Here is a 22139-nt window from a genome sequence, read left to right as displayed (position 1 = left end):
CCCTCGCCAGTCGCCACAGGCCTTTACATGATGATTCGTCCTTGAATGGTTAGGTGAATTCATGTCATCTCAAACAAGTAATCATCTTGATCTTTTCATTATTAAACACTAATATTTATAATATATGATCTTGACAAATCATGATTATCTTGATTTTATCATTATAAAAATTGCACTGTTTGTATGATCTTGTATGTTTATAGCATTAATTAATGGTAGCTAGGTGGAAGCAGCTAATCAATGATCTCATTGGAGCGAGAAACCTATCTAACCCTGACTATACATGATGCAAAAAGACCGAATTAGCTATAATACTTTAATAAGAAAAATTATATAATTTATAATCTTAGTTGGATGTATAAGTTTCGCGCACTCCATTTAAAAAAGATTGATAAATCTGAAATTTATATAAACATATTATTTTTTTAATAATAAATTCCGTCATTTTTTTAAAAAAATGTACTAGACTTGCATAATATTTTAAAACTATATTAGTTACTTCTTTTAATAATTTGGTCTCCGCCAAGTGTTATTGACCATTATAATAATAATATATTAGGAATTCGTTTCTTGTACATGGTGCGAGGTTGTCCCCGCAACATATCTTTTAAATCTGCGAAGTTAAGGTCTATATATTTTAATAAACAAGATCGAATATAGTGATCTTGTAATCTCATGGTCCCAAAACTTTAATAAGGGTGCTGTCGGTATAATTTTTCCCATTAAACAATAATTAAGCATGCAATAGTGGCGCACTATAGTACTCTACAGGGATCTACCCTTCTTTTGGTTAACACTGATATTCTAATTTACACGCTATTAACGCTATTATAATTATGAGAAATTCTATTTGCAGTCTTGAAGTGGAGATTGCATGTACAGGCACATGCTTAAATGAGAGAAAACATTATTTTAGGAGGGATAATTTTGTAATTTTAAAAAATTTTAAAGTTAAAATAACCTAGACCTGCACATGTAGTCCCCAAGTGGAGACTGTACCTAGCATTGCTCTATAAGTATAGCTGGCTAGTACCCTTAAATATATCTCAATTTACTTCATATCTTTAAATATATCTCAATGAGACCCATATTCTTACACAAAATTTACTCAAATATTTTAATTCATTACTATTCACAAATAAACTTTGATTATATGTGATATTCTTAGTATTGAAACAAATCCTTAATTGTTAAAAAAAGCCCACAACAAGCAGAAAATAAGGCCCATTCAATGTCTTTCATGCTCACTCCTTCTATGCCCGACCCATAATAGTATTTAATGATGTAATTGGTCCGGTCCAATCCAGGGGATGTCAAGGATAAAAAATTTTGATCTATAATTTTTGTTGGACCGAACCATTAGCTATCGGCCTAATTGGTCTATTTGGTCTGATTTGATCCATGAACATTTTTTTTTCTTGATAGAAAAATTAATACAAAAAATATAAATTAGTAAAATTAATATTAAGTGATATCTTTAACATTTTATTAAATAATTTTGATTGTATATGTGCTCAATGGTGATCCCAAATTATATAATTAATTTGTACAACTAATATATAAAATAATATTATATATATATGCATGAGCTTCTAATTGTATTATTTACATTCTTTGTGCTGTACATTATTATTACATGCACGTTGAAATATCTGCTTTGTTTCTATGTTTCCCCTTCGCTGGCTTCTTATCTTTTGTTTTTAATTTGCTAAATTTTTTAGGATTCATCACTATATATATATATATATTAATTTTGAGGAATAGCAAATATTTCCTAAAGGCATACAAATGTGCTGCTTTTTTCTAAAGCTAGACTCATTACAGGTAATATTTTTCCCATTGATACTATATTTTGTTTCCTGTTTATAATATTTCTTAACTGTGATATTACTTCAAAAGGTATTTTAATTATCACGATATTAATTTGTATCTGATATTATAGGCCAGTGGGAAGAAATACGTACTTAACTAATTAAATAAAATAATATAATTAGCACAAAATCATTTCAAAATTACGCGTACTTTGATACTAACTTTTGAATAAAATAATAATAATTTTTTAATTTATATGTTTTTTGTTTGCTTTTTGACAAAAAGCTCATCATGTTACAAATAAAGTCAAGTCACACATGCTACTTTTACCAAAAGCGAAGGTGGGGAAGCTGGTATGAAATTTCGAAGCAAGCGCGTACGGCTGCTTGGCACGTACTGAGACGTTTGGATTTGTAGGACATCTCAACTCATTTTAACTCATCTCATTATTATTTAATAATTTTAACTCATAAATCTCACTACTATTCACAACTCATCTCATTACTATTTACAATCCATCTCAACTTATCTCAAGTTATTTCAAGTCATTTTCGAATCCAAACGTCTCCGTAATGCTAGCTGTGATACATCTTTATGCAGTTAGAATATAAAGGCTAGCTTGACCTTTTGTTTTCCCGTTTGTGTGTGATCATCTCTTGCTCCCATAGGGAACATCTCAATACTCGCATGACCTATTCTGCTCGTCTTCTTACTCTTCCTTCTCCCTCATATTTCAATCGCTAATTCTACTCCTCGTTACATTGCTGTTGATAATATTGCCCTCGACTGCGGCTCTGCTGGCAACTCAACAGATATGGATAAGCGCATGTGGATTAATTGGAGACATGGAGTCCTCCAAATTTGCTCCCATAGAAGAACGTAACCAGAAATCTAATACCTCTAAAGCCCAAAGCCAAGTCTTTCTCATCTTGATCAATCCTTATTAGGATTATTATTTAAACATTTAAATAATAGTTACTTAAAATATATCACATAATAATCATGATTGTAGATGATAAAATTTAAAATAAAGAGCACTATTTCTGTTTTCTCTTTTTTTTATAAAATGAAAAAAATAAAGTACCGAAAAATACTACACAATGCGACTAGCATGAATCACGTGAAACATTGAAGCTCAAGCCCACCTTATAATTTCTTTTTCATATTTTGGAGATAATTTTTTTTTGTTTTTAACTTTTCCTCTTTCCTCTTTTACTTTTTTCTTAGCCCTCCCTAGCCACAGGCCTTTACATGATTCGTCCTTGAATGATTAGGTGAATTCATGTCATCTCAAACAAGTAATCATCTCGATCTTTTCATTATTAAACACTAATATTTACAATATGATCTTGAGAAATCATGATTATCTTGATTTTATCATTATAAAAATTGCACTGTTTGTATGATCTAATTGTATGTTTATAGCATTAATTAATGGATAGGTGGAAGCAGCTAATCAATGATCTCATTTTACTAACTTTGTTCGTACTTGTTTATACCCGGCCGGCTCCAAAAGGAGCCACCGGAGAACATCTTATATTCGACAAGCTACCTCAGCTTTGCTATTGAATAATGCTTTCCTAAGAAATAAAGAGATAAAAGATCAGAGAGAAATTAGAGAACATATTATTATATGGTGACTTTTTTTAAAACAAAAAGATGGTTCACTTGTAAAGCTAAAATTAGTAGATTAATCAAACTTTGAATTTCGCTTCAATTCCAAGTTCAAATTGGTAATTAAACATTTTTTTTTTTAAAAATGAACAAGGATAAAAATCATTACAGTTTTCGCATAATTTATTAACCACAACTTGTCATAACATGATACAACATTTGCAGTAGAAAGAGTAGATGACATAGATATTGCACCTAACCATAGCATACGACGTTTTCGTTTGGAAAGAGGTCACGATTCATTGGATAATCTCCGTAGAAAGTAAGATATAATAAGGCGGACAGCTTGCTTTTAGACCAAATAAAGTGGGTTCATAATAATTGGGTTAGAGCTTAATTATTGGAGTGAGAAACCTATCTAACCCTGACTATACATGATGCAAAAAGACCGAATTAGCTATAATACTTTAATAAGAAAAATTATATAATTTATAATATTCTTAGCTGAATATATAAGTCTCGCGCACTCTATTTAAAAAAGATTGATAAATCTGAAATTCATATAAATATATTATTTTTTTAATAATAAATTCGGTCATTTTTACAAAAAATGTACAAGACTTAGGAGATGTTTGGATTCAAAACCCACCTTAACTCATCATTACAATTTTTTTAAATTCCCACACAAAATATAATAAACAATTCAACTTTTTCAAATTTCAAAACAACTTTTTCAAATTTTCATATAAAATATAATAAATAATTCAATTTTATTCTACTATTTATAAACCATCTCAACTCGTCTCTAAATCCAAACATCTCCTTACACAATATTTTAAAACTATATTAGTTACTTCTTTTAATAATTTGGTCTCCGCCAAGTGTTATTGACCATTATAATAATAATATATTAGGAATTCGTTTCTTGTACATGGTGCGAGGTTGGCCCCGCAACATATCTTTTAAATCTGCGAAGTTAAGGTCTATATATTTTAATAAACAAGATCGAATATTGTGATCTTGTAATCTCATGGTCCCAAAACTTTAATAAGGGTGCTGTCGGTATAATTTTTCCCATTAAACAATAATTAAGCATGCTCTAGTGGGCCAGTGGCGCACTATACTCTGTAGGGATCTATCCTTTTGGTTAACGCTGATTTTCTAATTTACACGCTATTATAAGTACAGCTAGCTAGCTAGTACCCTTAACAGACATGATGCATGCATGCGAGTGATTTGTGAAGGGAGCTCTGATCAGCTTGTAAGAGTTATCAGTAGAAATTAAGGAATACTGAAATGGAGGTCGTCACGTATAAGACGAAGGTGAGATCAGGGAGGATGCATCCTGATCTGGCATTTTTCGCGATGCTTATCATACTGATCAACGCATATTGTTGCAGTGCTTCTGTCATTGTGAAGAGCAACAGCAGTTTCCGATGCAGTGGCCGCCTCGATGAATGCCTGTTCGAGGAGGAATTGGAGTTGGAGTTGCTGATGAATCCTTATGCAAGCCGGATGCTTATTACCTATCCAAAGCCTAAACCTGACATACCTGGACAACCAGCCATTACTTGTGGTCAACCTCAAGACGCACCTTATGCTACTTGTATCTCCCAGATAAAGAAAGAATATCACCTTTGTGTCAAGGGGAATATCTTCGCACGCTGCTGATCTTTAATCGTGGAAATGCGCCTCTTTGATCAGCTGTAAATTAACTTCGTTATTCTATAAGATCCCATGCTTATGTGTGTCTTTTTTTTTTTTTTTGTTTTAATCCTTTTGTTTTTGTTTTCTTTAAGGATTGGCCGGAATATTACCAGACTACTCCCAGTTATGTTCGTATGTTTGAATCGATGTGTATGTCGTTTAATTTGCTGGAGAATAAACTATAATTTCCACAACAAATTTGAAGGTTACACGTACATAACTGTAATTAAAACTACATATATATATATATATTTATATATAACAGGAGAAATGATATGCCTCAATCATGCATGACGTAGAGTTTATCACACCAGTCAGACAATGTTGATGTGATCACACACTCACACACACACACACATATAAAGTTGCAAACATTTATTTTATTCCATGCTAGCTGTACAGACTACGATCACTGTTGAAGGGTTAATGAAGGAACTACGCGTACGCACTAACAAATTAATTATCCGTTTATTAAACAAAATAATTGCTTAATTTATATTAAATCAAGTGTGTTTAACCAACAAAACAACAAAGTTAGTGATTAATTCCTAAGCTATTTCGATGGATCATTAATAAACCAATCAGCTTGAACATGAAATTAATCGAGATGCATGGCCGGGACGTTTTAAGCTTGAATATTTCAGGTCGATCGAGCTCCAGAAGAAAATGTTTAGGATCATAAGCAACAAAAACCTTAATGGCTTATAGCTCATGTCGTCTCCTAATAAACCAAAAGGGACCATGGAGATAATTGTGGAGCTAATTAACGGGGTCAAGTTCTGTTCGTTTGTGACTCATGGCATCGCATGACCTCTTTGTTTGTGTTTCTCAGATCCAGAGAAGTTAGACATATATATCTGCACTAAATTATTCGTACCACCCTAGCTTAATTAAAAAAAGTTGCTTAATTTTTTATTTTTATCTTTTTTTAAAAAAATATATATTTAAATATATTTAAAAAATAAAAATATAATAATACACTAAAAATCACTCTTATTTTGGCAGCATACATCGCCACAAGAATGTTTTGCCCGCAATGATACATCATCGAAAAAAGCGTCTTTCAACGAGAAGTTTATATGGAAATGCTTTTATTGACGAGTCGATGTTGCTGCTAAAAGTTAATTTCCGCAAAGAGACATCATGAAAAATAATTTGTATCCACGTAAAGGTGCTACCATAAAATTTGCATTCCACAATAGATGGCGTAGGAAAAGAGATATTGCCAAGATAGTTTAGGACATTCTTTAATCCTTTTATGTAAGTCTCACATTTTGCCATTGAAAGATCTTTTTCTGCAAGGATACATTGTGGGTAATGGAAAACTCAGCTCATATATATTGGGTTGCATTGTAGTCAACAATTTTTTTTTCTCATTTATTACGTGTTAGTCAAATTTAATTCCCATATTTGCTACCTGTAATGACCTCGAGGTCATTTTTACAATGACTTTTTTGGGTTTTTACCATTGTATTCACATCACAATGGCATAAATTATTAATTACCCAAAATAAGACATTGCAATCTGATATACTTTGTTGAGATCAATAAGCTGTAGAAATACCATGAAGATAAATACTGAAACTGCATAAACTATATAAACTCCAAAAGTAGCTAAAGCACGTCCATATATACACACATTTATAGATTACTTCTGTTCTCATTAAACATGATGCTCATGAAAAGTGAAACTTAACAATTCATTCATCGTTTGACAATCAACCAATGTAAATAACATAGCAAGAATTTCCTGTGCAACAATATGGCAACTTGCAGATGGGTTCATAAATCTAGATTCAATTAATTCACGGTGAATAGTTTGATTAACTAGGTCGAAAGTAGCTCATGTGGTCTTGGCTCAAAAATACTTTAATTTCCTCCAATTTACTAATTAGCCTCTCAGGCAGTATTATGTCTTTAGTAGTAGTCCCTTTCAATCCTGACTCTAATAGATTGAGACTTACTGCATAAAAATATCATGAAAACCTTAACCATTACTATCATGTTATTAATAAATTTCCAAATTAGCAGATTGAATAGAGTTTAAGTAGAGATAGCTCATCAATAACTTGTGATAGCTTCCAGATTCATTTAATGATTCCTAGATATGTAAGTAACGCTAAAAATTAATTAACACACATGATGCTATCTTAAATGTCCAGAACTAACCTTATCATTTGTCAAATGATTACTCTCAAATTTATCTAAATGTAGGGTAGGACATAAAGCTGATAACAAGGGGAATAAAAAAGCATCCACGGACCAGGCCTACAAAAGAGTAAAAAGCACCTGCCAATTGATATCATCCCCATCAACTGGCTGATCAACCTTCAATAGCAGTTCAAAAAAAGAAAAAGAAAAAAAAAGGATGATATCATGTACCCAGGATGCCTAAACATCAATGGGAGTCTCTTTATGAGACTCCCTTTGAGACTCTAACTCTGTCATGCGAATGTTCATCAATTTTTCATAGTTTTGAAATTGGTTCTTGAATTCTAGTAAATCGTATCTTAATGCCTCAAAATGGCTCTTGTACAAGTTTGCATCATTCTTGTTCTTCTCGTTCTCCTCAATAATGCATCGATAATCCATATTGTTGCACAATGAAAGAGATGGTTCATGTATAAATGAGTGGCCTAGACTTATTGCATAACCTGGTCGATGTCCTAAAACCTTATTGAACACTGAATTAGCCGCTTCATCCATGTTCCCATCCAAGTCTTTCTCATTCAACCACTCAACCATTAGGTTCTACATCACCATTAATGAACACCATTTCATAATAATAAAAAAGGTTTAATTGAAAAACATCAATAGATTTAACTTACATAATTGTGTTCTGCTGTGTCGGTAGTAAATCTATCTTTCTTTCTTGACCAATGCACTTCTTTATAAAAAGCTACCAAATTCAAGGCTTGTTTGTTCTTTATCATCAAAGACTTTGTTAGGTATTCCAATCACGTAGGCAAAGAAAGAACTCTTTTAATTGATTAATGTACTACCTACAACTTACCTTTTTCTTCATAATCCTAATGAAAGGCTTCTTGCCACCTGTATAGTTGATCTGTTGTTTTCGCCTATTTTTTTTATTTCTCTTTGACATCTTCTGTAATTTTGTTTTCGAACATTTTGTTTTTGATAAGTATACATCATCATTTAGGAAATGGATAGCAATGCACAAGTAATAAAAATTTGAACCATTATGTATCACAAAGAAAGAACTTAATACACATTAATATTTACCTTGAAGCCTTCGCTTGACTACATTCCATATAATTTTTCCCATACGAGCTTCTCCACCCAAGTTGTCCCCCTAGAAAATGCCACCTCGTGTGTTGCATACCCCAGGTATACCTTGTGTAGTAGGTAGTGGAATGCATTGTACTTTCAAGCAAGTGCATTTGTCACACTCATGATGGAAATTTTATGTCTAGTCCAATATAAAGTCAGCCTAAATATCATATTTTAGTGAAAAACATTTTTATAAGACTTTTGGTTTTTAGTAGTAAAAAAGTTTCTGACAACTTTTCTTAAAAAACTATCGAACTTGAACGGTCGATGAGCTTATCTTTCTCCCATCTGTCTACTGCTTTCTAGCTTACATGGCAGATGTTTGCATGAAGTCTCACAATCGTTGTCACTCGTCCAAAAAAGGTTGTAATTATCGCATGATCTTTCATGTTATTGAATGGGTTAAACCTATCACTTGCAAGTTCAAGTCTCACATTACGAGCATCTTTTGCAAACCAACTATATTTGTTATCAAAAGCTTTCCAGATTTTAGAATCTGCTGGATGCCTCATACAACTCAGGTTATCGATACGTTATTATTTACGCCATCTCATGGCTTGTGTTGTCTTATTTGACATAAAGTCTTTTGCAACCTTGTCTTCAAAGGAAAATAGTGCATCACTTTTTAAGGTACTAGTTGGTTACCTATCTTTGAGACACACCTAGATGCGTTGCATTATCATTCCAAAACAAAACACGATCATTTGGGCATACATGTATCTTGATGTAACTAAAGCCAAATCCACGATTTAAGTGGCAAGCATCATTATAATCTTCAGGCAAGAGAGCACTTGGGAATGCGGCCTTCAATAGCTTTATAACCATGTTAAAGGATTTCACGCTCCAATGACCAATTATCTTGATGTGGAGCAACTTCACTATAAATGATAGTTTCGATAACTTTGTACATGATAGATAGAGTGGACATCATACATCATCCAACAACTGTTCAAAGGTATGGTTTCTTGGATCACTAAAGTTATGTTCTGCAGTACCACCTTCACTACCACTAGCATTTAAACCAGTTGTACGATACATAAAGGGTCTCACCTGTATGTCATCTAACATCTCGTCTACATTATCAATGTAGTCACGAAAATTGGATCCATCATCTTCATCGTCTGAAAGAGTGACATTGAAAGGGTCTACTTCTCCCTGGAATATTCATTTCATATAATTATTATCAAATGATCTTCCACAACATTTATTGAATGAAAAAAATTATTACGGCATTTTCGACATGAACACCTAATGGAATCACTCTCGGGGGCATTAGCTTGAGCCATGGATATGAATTGATTAACTCTTTCAGCATATTCATTGAACCACAATCTATCTTTAATATGCATCAAGTCCTTATCCATCTAAACTTTGATAAAAAAAAAAAAATACACGGTTGGTCTTTCATAATAGAAAATAACAAAGACTCATTGAAATGAGTGAAGTAGAATGATATGAGACTTTTAATCAACTTAGAGATTGGAAAAAGTGGAGAAAGTGATCAATTATCATGTGTTGATAATTCAAGTACTCGGGCTTGAAATGGATTACTATACTTCAGGATCCCAATTATTCCATTAGGTAGGGTATCGTTATTTGGATATGTTTAGTCAAATGATTTTAATTTCCATAAAACATGTTAACTATGCAAAGCCATTATTAACTTAGTGAAAGCGGCTAAAAGTTGAGGTGAAAATATTTATTATACTTGCAATCGCAAACCATCATGATAGATCAATATGGTACTACATGGTATAAATGAATCAAAAAACATATGCAACATTTAGTCGGGAAAAAATAAACATGCATCACCATCCCATAAGCATATAGTTGGATGTGCCATGACTAGAAGAAAGAAAAAAATGTACCTTTATCACATATAGAATTTATAAATAACAAGACCAAACCCGTTGAAAGAATATCCATGCTTTACGAATGATGTGGAATGGCTGATAAGATATGGAAAGCATATAGCATATGCAGAGATGATGTGGCTATAATTTTTCTGATTCATCAAAAGTAAACACTATTATATATAGAGAAAACGGTAATAGAAGAAAGAAATGTAAATTGATGCCGGATAATCAAAGCATACTTAAGCTTCAAAATTGCTATCAACAGGCTGAAGCCCGTAGCCCTCTCTCTTCCTCTACACACATGAGTTTCTCCCTATAGCGTCGCCGTTAGCCACCCCTACGGCACCGCACCACCACCAGTAGCCTCGTCCTACGCCGGGCAACCAAACCCTACTGTTGAAGTCCCTTGGCAGCTCCTCCCTTAGCCGACCGCGAGCAACCTGAAATGGATCTCAACGCACGGGTTCTCCACCCTTGCACCACCGCGGCTCAGCCCCTGCTCCACCAAGCACCAGCATCGAGTTCCCCTCATGCTGTGGACCACTTCCATGGAACTCACCACCCGTAGCTCCTCTTTAGTCCCACCACGTAGCGCCTCTACATGCACGGATTTCTCCCCTTAGCGCCGCCATTAGCCAAGCCCACGCCATCGCACCACCACGACGGCCTACCTCTGCCACCTACAGCCCACGACGCCACTACTAGCCTTCCATGGCACCTCCCATGCTCCTCCGTGCCCAGCCCTCTACCTCTCCCATTTTGTATTTTGTAAATTTGTAAATTTTTTGATTTTGTGATTTTGTAGAATTATAATGATTTATGGTAAGTTTGTGATCATTCTACGGTGATTTTGAGATGATTTCGGTGAGTTTGGTTCGTGTTTGTTGTAATTTTGTGATCTGTTGTTGTGATTTTGTATAGTGATTGTGTGATCCGTTATAATGATTTTGTGATTTGTTATATTGATTTTGTGGTATTTTGTACATAATATTAATTTGAGGACATAGAAAAGGACGAATAAGAAAAGGAAAATAAGAGTACTATTTATCAATACTGTTCATTAGTGTTCACACTATTTATCGGCGATAGATGCTTTTATGTATAAGAAAATATATATATATATATATATATATATATTATATAGGATATACATGATGTCCGTGCATTAATTGCATGTCTCGATGTGGGGTCTCCCACCTCTACTTCTTCACATGAGTACGTGCCCTTTTAACCGGAAAATATTGGGCCATATATTTTCTTTGAGCAAGCCGACAACTTCAGCCATTTTACCCGAGAAATAGGATCAAGAAAATACTGCAGTCATGAACTGTCACAACGAACATTGACAAAAGTATCACATGATCATTTGTACGTAACATGAATCTAGCTATTAGGTGGGCCGGGGGAAGACGTTGATCAGCAACTCCAAAGGCAATTTCATGCATTCAGCCTTGGGAAAGTAGGTCAATAATTCATGAAAAGATAAAACTTCATTAATGCAGTCTGCATGAACTGTCCCAACGAACATTGACAAAAGTATCACATGATCATTTGTACGTAACATGAATCTGCTATTAGGTGGGCCGGGGGAAGACGTTGATCAGCAACTCCGAAGGCAATTTCATGCCTTCTCGAACCCTCAAGCCTTTTTTTTTTTTTTTTCCTCTCACGAATGGAGCGCATTCAGACGCTGTACATGGAAGAGATAGAAGAAGATGGGTCATGGTTCCGCGTTATGATTGACCAGTACTGGTTTAATTAGTTTTGTATTCAGCATTAATTAATGAATTGATGGAGAGTAACAAGCTGGGCAGTAGTACTGATCTTTTTGGTACTGGAGAGACTCAGACCTGTGAAGTTCAAAGGGTCGTCGTCGTAATTAAGGGTCAACTCTCATGAATTAGCGCACTATCGATGGATGCTACTGGCCGGAGTACTCTCAACTTTCCAAACGGTGACTTTGACGGTATGAGTCATCATGATTCATGACCACTATACTAAACATCCTAGAGGCAACAACTCTTTCGGTAATTGCATTTTATAATTTTTTTTTAAATTTATTGTATTGTTTATGTGTAATAATTAATACATTTATAACTTTGTTATAGTTCTTTTACAATTTATTTCACAATTAATTAAAGTTACTATTTATTTAATCTCAAACTCATCTCAATTCATCATTATACATTATTATAATTTTTTCAGATTCTAATACAAAATATAATAAATAATTTAATTTTTTCAAATCTCAAAATAATAATAATATTAAAAAATAATATTCTAACAATACTTTTTTCATCTAAATTTAATTTAATTCAACTGAACTTAGCACAATTCAACGTCAAAATGGAGCATAAGACTCAAGAGAGGCGTAGTTTTTCTATTGAATATAATAGTATTGTTTTCATATGATGGACAGATTTATATATATGCGAATAATCAAATTTGTGGTTTGTTTGGATGATGAGTGCGTTCAGCCTTGGGAAACTAGGCTCCTAGTAAAAGCAGATTCTTTCCGAGTAATGATCAGGACATGATCCATTAAAACATGAGGGGTACTTGTTTCCCTCTACTTGCAATATTTTCTGTTGAGTTGGAATGCATTAGATATTGTAGGTGGAAAAAAATATAACCTTATCACAAAGCATTATATATCTGATGAGTCATCAAACATGTAACATGTTAGGAGAAGGTGATGCAGCTCTCGTTTGGGCAGTGGCATTTTTTTCACTTTGCTGTCGACTATTTCTTAAAGTTCCAAACATCAAAACCACCTCTCATTTTCTTCTTTAAATATCATTCTTTTTCCAGTCTGTTGTTAAATATTGAGCTTTGATTCAGGTATAGAGAAGGAAATTGGAGCGTTGCAATTAGAAGTATGTGAAAGCTTCCTATTTATCCACATCCCCTCTTTCTAAGATTTTGGTGTTATCTCTGATGTAATTTGTAATCATGTCAGGAAAAGAAGCTTGTTGCTGAGATAAAGAGGACTGCTAAAACTGGAAATAAGGTGTGCTCTGTTTTTTTTTGTTACTGGCTAGGTTATTGATTCCTAGGATATTGTGCTATCAAATTTTATATACAGTTCTCAGGTCCTTTAAACCTTACAGATTTATCACAACAAATAAACCCAAAAATCAGAACAACAAAAGCTAAAAAATCAGAACCAGATAATTTTTAGTTTGACAATATGCTGCTTATGAATGCTAGCATGATTTGTTCGTTTGACAATAATCTAATAATACTTTCATGTGATGGTTTCTTGCAGGAGGTCTAGTAGCATCAATGATAAAAGACAATGAATCCATGCTGTACAGAGACAAAAACTAATGAGGATGAAAAAACCTTTCAAGGAATAATGGAATAAGGAGCAAGAAAAAACAGAAGACCAAGCTTTTTAGTTTATTGTTATGTATTGGAGTATGATTAAAACAATGTATGTGTTTTGTAATATTCTTAGTAAATTAATTCAAACAATGTAATATGTAGTGGATGGCATCATGTATGGCCCATGCATTTTGATTTTATTTTATTTTATAAAATCATTCTAATTCTACACAAATATCATGTAAACAATATAAGCCTAAGCCTTTAAAAAAAAAAAATAAATAAAAATAAAATAAAATAAAAAAAACGGGTTGAACCTGGAACTCGGAATCCGGGTTTTAAAGAACCCGGATTCATCCGGGTTCCGGCCCGGGTCTGACCCGGACTAATATGGTCCGAGTTTCAGCCCGGATTTGAGATCCGGGTATACCCGGATTCCTGGGTCGGAACCCGGATGAACAGTCCTACTTTTAAGTTTCAGTACTTACGCAATGATTTTATGTGACATAGTGTTTTTTTTTTTTTTTTTTTAACGTACGTCATTCACTTTCTTTTGAAGCCTTTAATATCATTAGTGCATGGGCGTACATCGCTCCTCTATTGATGATTCTGTCGTTTAAATCTTCTCTGCCGGATGGTTTTTTGAGTGAATTTTTTTTATCATTCTTAAAAGTCTTCAAAATTTTCTGAACAAAACATACACTACAACAGAATTTGGATTTTCTGAAAGATGAAACCGTCACAAAAAATACACAAACCATCACAAAAACTTTTTTATGATGGTTTGAGACCGTCACCTAAAAGGCATCACATAATGTTTTCTATGTCGCTTTACTGTGCAACCATCACAAAATTTTTTTTATGATGGTTGGAAGTCTTCTGCGAGATGTAACATTCAAACGTGATAATTTTTTGTGACAGTTAAAAATCATCATAGAAAGTAACGTATAAACCGACGTTCAAATATTAACCCGAGTGATTAACATTTGCGCATAACAAAATTGACGTTCGATGTTTTTGTTTCGCACGAATGACACTTACATTCGAACGTAACAACGTTCGACCGTTAACTTGGATACATTTGAATGTAGCATTTGGATGTTAAAGGAGAAGAGTTCAAGCGTAAAATTTGTAACGTTTGGATGTTAGTTTGTCGTTCGCATGTATCTATTATAATCATTCGAACATTTAGATTGTTTGTGCGTTAAAACGTGCAAACTTAGTGACTAACGTTCGAACATTTTTGCTCGAATTCCCTGTTAATTTTTTTGAACATTGATTCGAACGTGAAGTCATGTTCGAGCGTTTATTGTTTACTTGCGAATGATATGATTAGAAATAGTAATTTGATAATATTAAAAAGTATACAAATTGTTTCATATTACACCATAAATGCAACAATGAATAATGTCTTATAGAGTTGTAAAAATTGACAATAAAAGTTTCTAATAATGGTAATGATAATGATATATTAATCATTTCTTCTTCTTCCCTTGTCCATTGTGATCCTGCTGAATTGACATAACACGTTTCATCTGGACCGTTATCTACCTCTGTATGTACTCTTGGACCTCAATGCATATTCTCTCATTGTGGTTTCTTTGTTGCTCCTAGTATCAGCTGCATTTAGATCTTTAGTAAGATTGTTAACTTCCGAAGTCGAGATCTTGGAGGATAAACCGACATGCTTGAAAGAACGTTTCAAACCACTTGCCAAACCAAATTTGGTCCTGAACACTTGCGTGAATCTGTATATGTTACTAGGAGAGGATTCTTTAGAGGTTGATTGGATCTTTATCATTTTTTCCTACAATTATAAAAAAAAAAAAAAAAAAAAAGGATACAATAAGTAGCATATTAAAAGAAATAAAGAATCAAACATAATATTAACTCACATGTTGCATAATTTATTCAGAGAAAATAACGTCATTTACATAATTATCTTTAGTGACAGGATCAACCCCTCATTGTGCTCATCAGTGTGAGTAGCAGCATAGACATGAATAAGTGAGAAATTTTCAGAATCATCACATTTCTGACAAAGCCACATTAGTAATTTTAAGAAATAATATTAGTACTTAAATAAAAAAATATGATAAAAAAATAAGTGAGAATTAATAAGTTATCAATTACTATTTTATCAGTAAGACGTTGGAATGACCTTGAGCCGGCGTGATAGTGAATTGTCAAAGCCGTTCTATTTTGCACATTGATGGAACTTAAGTGCTATAGAAGAAATTAACAATGTTAAATATACTATATGATACCAATTATAATGTCAAATAACTTAAATGGAATAAATCTATAATACTTGATAATTTGAATTTGTGAAAAGATCACATCACTTTCTCTAATCATCTAACTTCATTTTTTGAAAAGGGGACTGAACAACCTCTTCCAACGTCTCAAATTTCTTGAATTAGTCATAGCATCGTCCTTTATGACACCGAAATAATGTAGCCATCAACTCGTTCACAGTTCACACATCCTCGCTACGGCCAAAATTGAGGCCAAATTCATTCTAAGAAGTGAATTGCATAAAAAATATGAAATCGAAACATCCCAAATAAAAAATTTACTAAGTGTATAAACTCACCAGTACACGACTTCGAATGTGATCATTTACCTCATTCGAAATATCAAACCATGATCGCACATAAAATTGGGCATAAGCTCAGACTAGTATGCCAACATTGGAGAAAAGCAATGATGCACTGTTGTCCACTCCTCTAGTGAAGTTATCAGGAATGTTGACCTTGATTTTTTAGTGCCTTTTATTTCTTTCCAGAGCAAGGCCACGTGTGTAGCCATGCCCGTGAAGTGACAAGGCATCAGCTAATATTTTTAAAATTATTAAATACAGTCCCCAAATTATTGAAATATAATTAATTATCAACAAATTGCCTTACTGGTAGGTGTCGACTGGCTGTCTGTCTCTTGTGTATTAACTTGTTCAGGAGCGGAGTCCTCAGTTGTAGAGTCGTGAACATGTTCGAGACTTGGGGGATGAGGCACATTTATTCGTTGTCGTTTTGGTCGCATCCTTGAAAATGATCAATATTTTCAACCAAATTACAATAGAAAAATTTATAAAAAAAAATGTATTGTATTGTCACCTATGTAAATAAAATATTTAATATTTTTATTCTTCATCTCCAGAGGTATTCTCCATGCTTGTTTCAGAATCCACTTCAACAACATCTTCATGATCATCATCATCTTCTTCTTCGTTTTTTTCAACGACTTCCTCTTCGGACTCTTCTTCTTCTTCTTCTTCTTATTCTTCACTTACTTCATGAACTGAATGATCATTTAATACAGATGGGCCAAGATGTACGGGTGGGACGTCATTTCTACATAAAGGGATTAGTTCAAGTGCACTGAGGTCAACAAATAAATTAATACCCTTTCCATCTTCCTGGTAGGCCTCTATAAACAGAGTGTCATCTCCGTCTCCACTATAATCGCGATCCGCTACCATTTCTGCATCATATACATTCCAAGGCACAAATTTTTGTACGACTCGCCAAGTTATCTCTCCACTATCTTTATCGGCCCCTTTCATTGGATCAACCAAGTAATAAACTTGGATAGCTTGACAAGCCAATACGAATGGATCATTTTCGTACCATTTACATGTAGTATTGGCATAATAAAATGACTATCCCTATGTATTGAAATCCGACCATCGCCTATATCCCACCAATCACATTTGAAAACCTTTATCACATTCTCACCTAGGTATTTTAATCCGATAATGTCACGTATAACACCACAGTAGTCAATGTCATCTGTTCTATGACTTCCCTCGACCAACACACCACTGTTTTGCATCTTTCGATTACATTCACAGTGCATAGTATGTAATTTATAATCTCGAACCATGCATGCAATGTACTGAAGTGCTCTGTGTGTGGGATTACAAACCAATGCATGCAATTCAGAAGAAACTAATGCAAGATCATTGACACGTTCCAAAATCTAACAATTGAAATTTTAACAAAATAATTAAAAGTAAACAAGAATTAAAATGTTGTTATTATGATTTTAAGTCATGGGACATCCAAAATGGGTACGCATTGTTCAAACCATCCGGGAAATTCTTCTTCGTGTCTCACCTCTATATTATTCTTTATGCCTTCTGTTTTAAGTTTGTCCATATGTTCACTGTATGAAAGTACAAAAAAAAAGATATGTGAATTACATAACATGTTATATAATAATTTTTTTAATTAGAATTATTCTAAGTATGCAACGACATACCTTAGATAGTCATTAATCTTCTGACAATTATTCAACACGTACCACCGAACTTTTCCTAACTCTCTACCAATTAAGTCATATTCTGTCTATGCACCCAAGAGTCGTACATTCTGGAAAAACACTAATACCTCACGAGAGGGAGGAGCAACAAGATCAGTATTCAACTCTTCACAATTAAATCGTGTCTCACCACCATGAAGATATAGAGAGCAATATGTTAGCCATTTATCGTGTATATAAGCATCTGCTATTGAACCTCAGCTCGGGCTTTATTCCCAACAGTGCGTTTCAATCTACCCAAATATCTTTCAACTGGATACATCCAATGTAACTGCACTGGACCACCTAACAGTATCTCCCGAGGTAAATGTATTGCTAAATGAACCATTACATCAAAAAATGATGGTGGAAAGATATGCTCAAATTTACATAGTATAGTAACAATGTCTTCTTCTATCTTTCGTAACATATCTCGATTTATAACTCGAGAGCACAAATCCTTGAAAAACATGCATAGTTCAGTTATAGCGACATGTACATTAGAAGTCAGTTTGCCACGAATTCCCACTACTAACATTTTCTGTAAAAATACAATCATGAATTTTCAGTCGACTTACTTTCCAGTTGTCAGGGCTCACGCATCTATTGAGATTGGACGCATAACTATCTGGAAACTTTACACCTTGCAACCATTTACAAAAATCTATCATCTCATCCTTTGTCATTGTAAAACATGCATGCGGCATAACCACCCTGTTGCCTTCCATTTGCAAATGTAGATTATGTTTAATTCTCATCCTCTCAAGATCTTTCCTCGTCTTAATAGTATCATTCGTCTTTTATTTAATGCTCATCAATGTCCCTAGAATATTATCACAAATATTCTTCCCTATGTGCATTACATCCAAACTATGTCACAACATGATGATGGCCAATACGACATATCAAAGAAAATACTATGCTTTGTCCAATTCAATTCTGCAATGCCTTGTTTTCTCTTGTTCTTTCCCCGACCTTTGCCAAAATTATTCTCTCTAACTTCCAATAACTGTTTGACTATCTTGCCCCATTCAACTCTTTCGGTGCAGTTTTGTCCTCTACTCTCCAATTAAATTTAGCGTTTTCCCTTCGCCATGCATGATTTGCTGACAGATACCGTCGATGGCCTATGAAGCACACTTTCTGCGAATATTTTATTTACTCACTTGCAGTTTCTTTATTACACTTGGGAGACGCTAACTTCCCTTTTGTACTCCAATCGTAAAGGCTCACATATGCTGAAAAATTATTTATCGTCCACATTATTACAGCATGCATCCGAAAAGATGTCGACGTATATGCTTCAAAAGTTCTGACTCATGTTTCCCATAGATCTTTCTACTTTTCAATTAACAACTGCATGAATACGTCAATATCACTCTCAAGTGATCTTGGGTGAGGGATAAGTAAAGTTAATAGAAATTTTGGTGCCTTATTCCACCTCCATTGTGGAAGATTATATAGAATTAATACAAAGGGTAAGTGTCGTAACTTGTACTCATATTACCAAAGAGATTGAATCCATCCGTAGTTAGTCTTAGATGCACATTACGAGCTTCATTGCCAAAATCTGGTATTGAAAATCAAACCTTTGTTATGCAAGTGAGTTAGCTCAGTGCCTCATATATGCGTCATTCTTAACTCTTTTCTCCTTGTGTCACCTCATATCTTGAGCATTTTTTTACACATATATAGCCTTTGCAATTTTTGTTTCAGTGGGAAATGTTGTAAAATCTTCATTGGAATATTTTTCTTGCCCTTCCATCTCGACTCTTCGCATACAGGACAAGCCTATTTTCCCTCATTCTCTTTCCAAAATAATACACAATCATTCTAGCATGCATGTATAGACTTGTACTCAAACCCTAACCCATTTCTCAATTGTTTCGCTTCATAAAAATTATTCGACAATGCAAAACCTTCAAGAAGCATCTCATTAAATAAGTCAAAAACCATGTTGATTGCTTTTATCGACATTCCACACAACTACTTAATGTGAAGCAGCTGCACAATAAACGACATTTTGCTTTGTTTTATACATCCAGGATAAGGTTCACGTTTTGTATCTTTTCACATTGCAGAGAAATTCTTCGATTCAGTCATTCGGCCACTTGAGGTGTCCTCGTCCATTTCATCCATAAACATCCCAATGTCACCCAACATCTCCTCCATCTCATCTCGCTCAGTATCTTCATCCATGTGCCGCATATCAATACCATGACCGAGCATTAGTTGACCTGATTGTTGGTATGACTCACCATCCAATACCCATTGGGTATACCCCATATCATTCACAAATATATGACTTTCTACTTCATTTAATCCTATAGCGCATAGATTTTTACATTCGACATGGACACCTAATGTAACCGCGACTATTAGCAGAGGCTCGAGCAAACTTAATAAAGGCTCTAACTCCACATGCATACACAACATAGTCCTTTCCAAGTCTATCGACAATACGCATCCAACTTTTATCCATTTCTAAAAAAACCTATCAATTAGTATAATGCAAACTAATTTCACATGCATCACATGCTCCAATTCTCATCGCTCTTTAGATTTTTGGTAGTTGGTCCTATCCCATTCGAGATTATATCATTGATATTACACAAATTTTGTCACTCTTTTACTTTTCACGTCAGTAGAAATATCAGCAGCACCTCCCCATAGAAATTTCGATAGCACCTCCTCATAGTTCTCCTAGTATACATGTTCACACAGAGACATTCTCACCCTGTGAACAGTATAACCAAAGAACAAATGAGGAAGACACCAAAATGTCATACTAAACGTGTAAAGTATGAGTAACAAAAATGTGCAATATAGATAACATAATCTCAAACTGTCCACATTGAGCAATTCAAGAATTAGTGAACACCTGAGTGTACACTAATTGCCAAACAGGTCTAAGGTTATTATTTATTTATTAGTTATTTACTCAGTATGTTATTTCTTACTTAATACTTTTTTAAATAATTTGTTTTATTTACTAAGTATGTTATATAATAAATTAATTACTTGATATATGTTAATATCTTATTAATTAATTTATATTAGTATATATAAATTAAATTCAAGTTAAAGATATTATTTATTTATTAGTTATTTTACTTTTATTAGTTATTTACTAAGTATGTTATATCATGAATTACTTTATATATGTTGATATCTTATTAATTAATTTATATTAGTACATATAAATTCAATTCAATTTAAAAATATTATTTAAAATGAATTATCTAACAACATATTCATAATATCCAAACATGCATAAAATCAATTATGTAACATATCCACAATCAATTATCATCCAACATATTCACAATCAATTATCATCCAATATATTCACAATATCCAAACATGTTCACAACATGCATATTCACAACATATTCACATATTCAAAATTAATTATCTAACAAATTCACAATCAATTACCATCCAACATATTCACAATATCCAAACATATTCACAACAATATTCTAACCAAATTTAGAAAGATACCTAGCTAGCAATATCCTTTTACAAATGTCAAGTTTCAAAAATTCCCAACAAATAATCATTACCAAAAAAACACAATATAGTTAGTATAAACTAAATAATACCAAGAAAAATCACAACAAAATTCAAAATCAACAAAAAAAATATAATACTAACCTCACTCTAACTCCCTCTCACACTCTCTCTCTCACTCTACCGCTATCTCTGTCACTTTCTCTCACTCTCTCTCACACTCTCTCACACTCTACTGCACAGGTTGAAGGCAAATGGGATGAATTGCCTTCAACCTGTGCATCTAGGGCGTCTTTCTTTTTTTCAAATTTTTGTGACTTATTGCAGCGACTTTGGTCGGTCTTATAACCTCAAACGACAACGTTTCAACGGTGTCCTCGACTTATTGCAGCGACATTTTAAATGCAAAGTCACTGCATCAAATTAGCAGACAATTCAAATGTTACAACATACGTTCGCACGTAACGTGAAATTTTGGTTCCCGTTAAAAGAACTGTCTAATTTTTAACACTCTCTATGTTCGAATGTACAATATTTAGTAGATGCAAACGTTAATAATCCACAACAAACACAGATCACTCGGATTACATTCGAACATATCATTCAAAACGTTCGCAAGTTTTGTTGATGATCTCACAAGTGAGGTAATCCATAATTCACACGGGAAATATTCAGCAAAATTTTCCATTTACGTTCGCACATCTAGTCTTTAGATTT

General features: G+C 33.6%; 1 long non-coding RNA gene across 1 annotated transcript; it reads left to right on the top strand.

The window, feature by feature from the left end:
* The first annotated feature begins 11900 nt into the window (after positions 1-11900).
* LOC108988138 lies at positions 11901-13812 on the top strand. The gene is made up of 4 exons (XR_001995625.2): positions 11901-12307; positions 13122-13156; positions 13240-13290; positions 13549-13812. It is a non-coding gene; the product is annotated as an uncharacterized LOC108988138 (long non-coding RNA).
* Positions 13813-22139: the final 8327 nt, after the last annotated feature.

This window comes from Juglans regia, chromosome 1, assembly GCF_001411555.2.
Source record: "Juglans regia cultivar Chandler chromosome 1, Walnut 2.0, whole genome shotgun sequence".
NCBI classification, from domain to species: Eukaryota; Viridiplantae; Streptophyta; class Magnoliopsida; order Fagales; family Juglandaceae; genus Juglans; species Juglans regia.
Note: the sequence above shows the minus strand (reverse complement) of the source record. Positions and strands in the feature narration are given on the sequence as shown.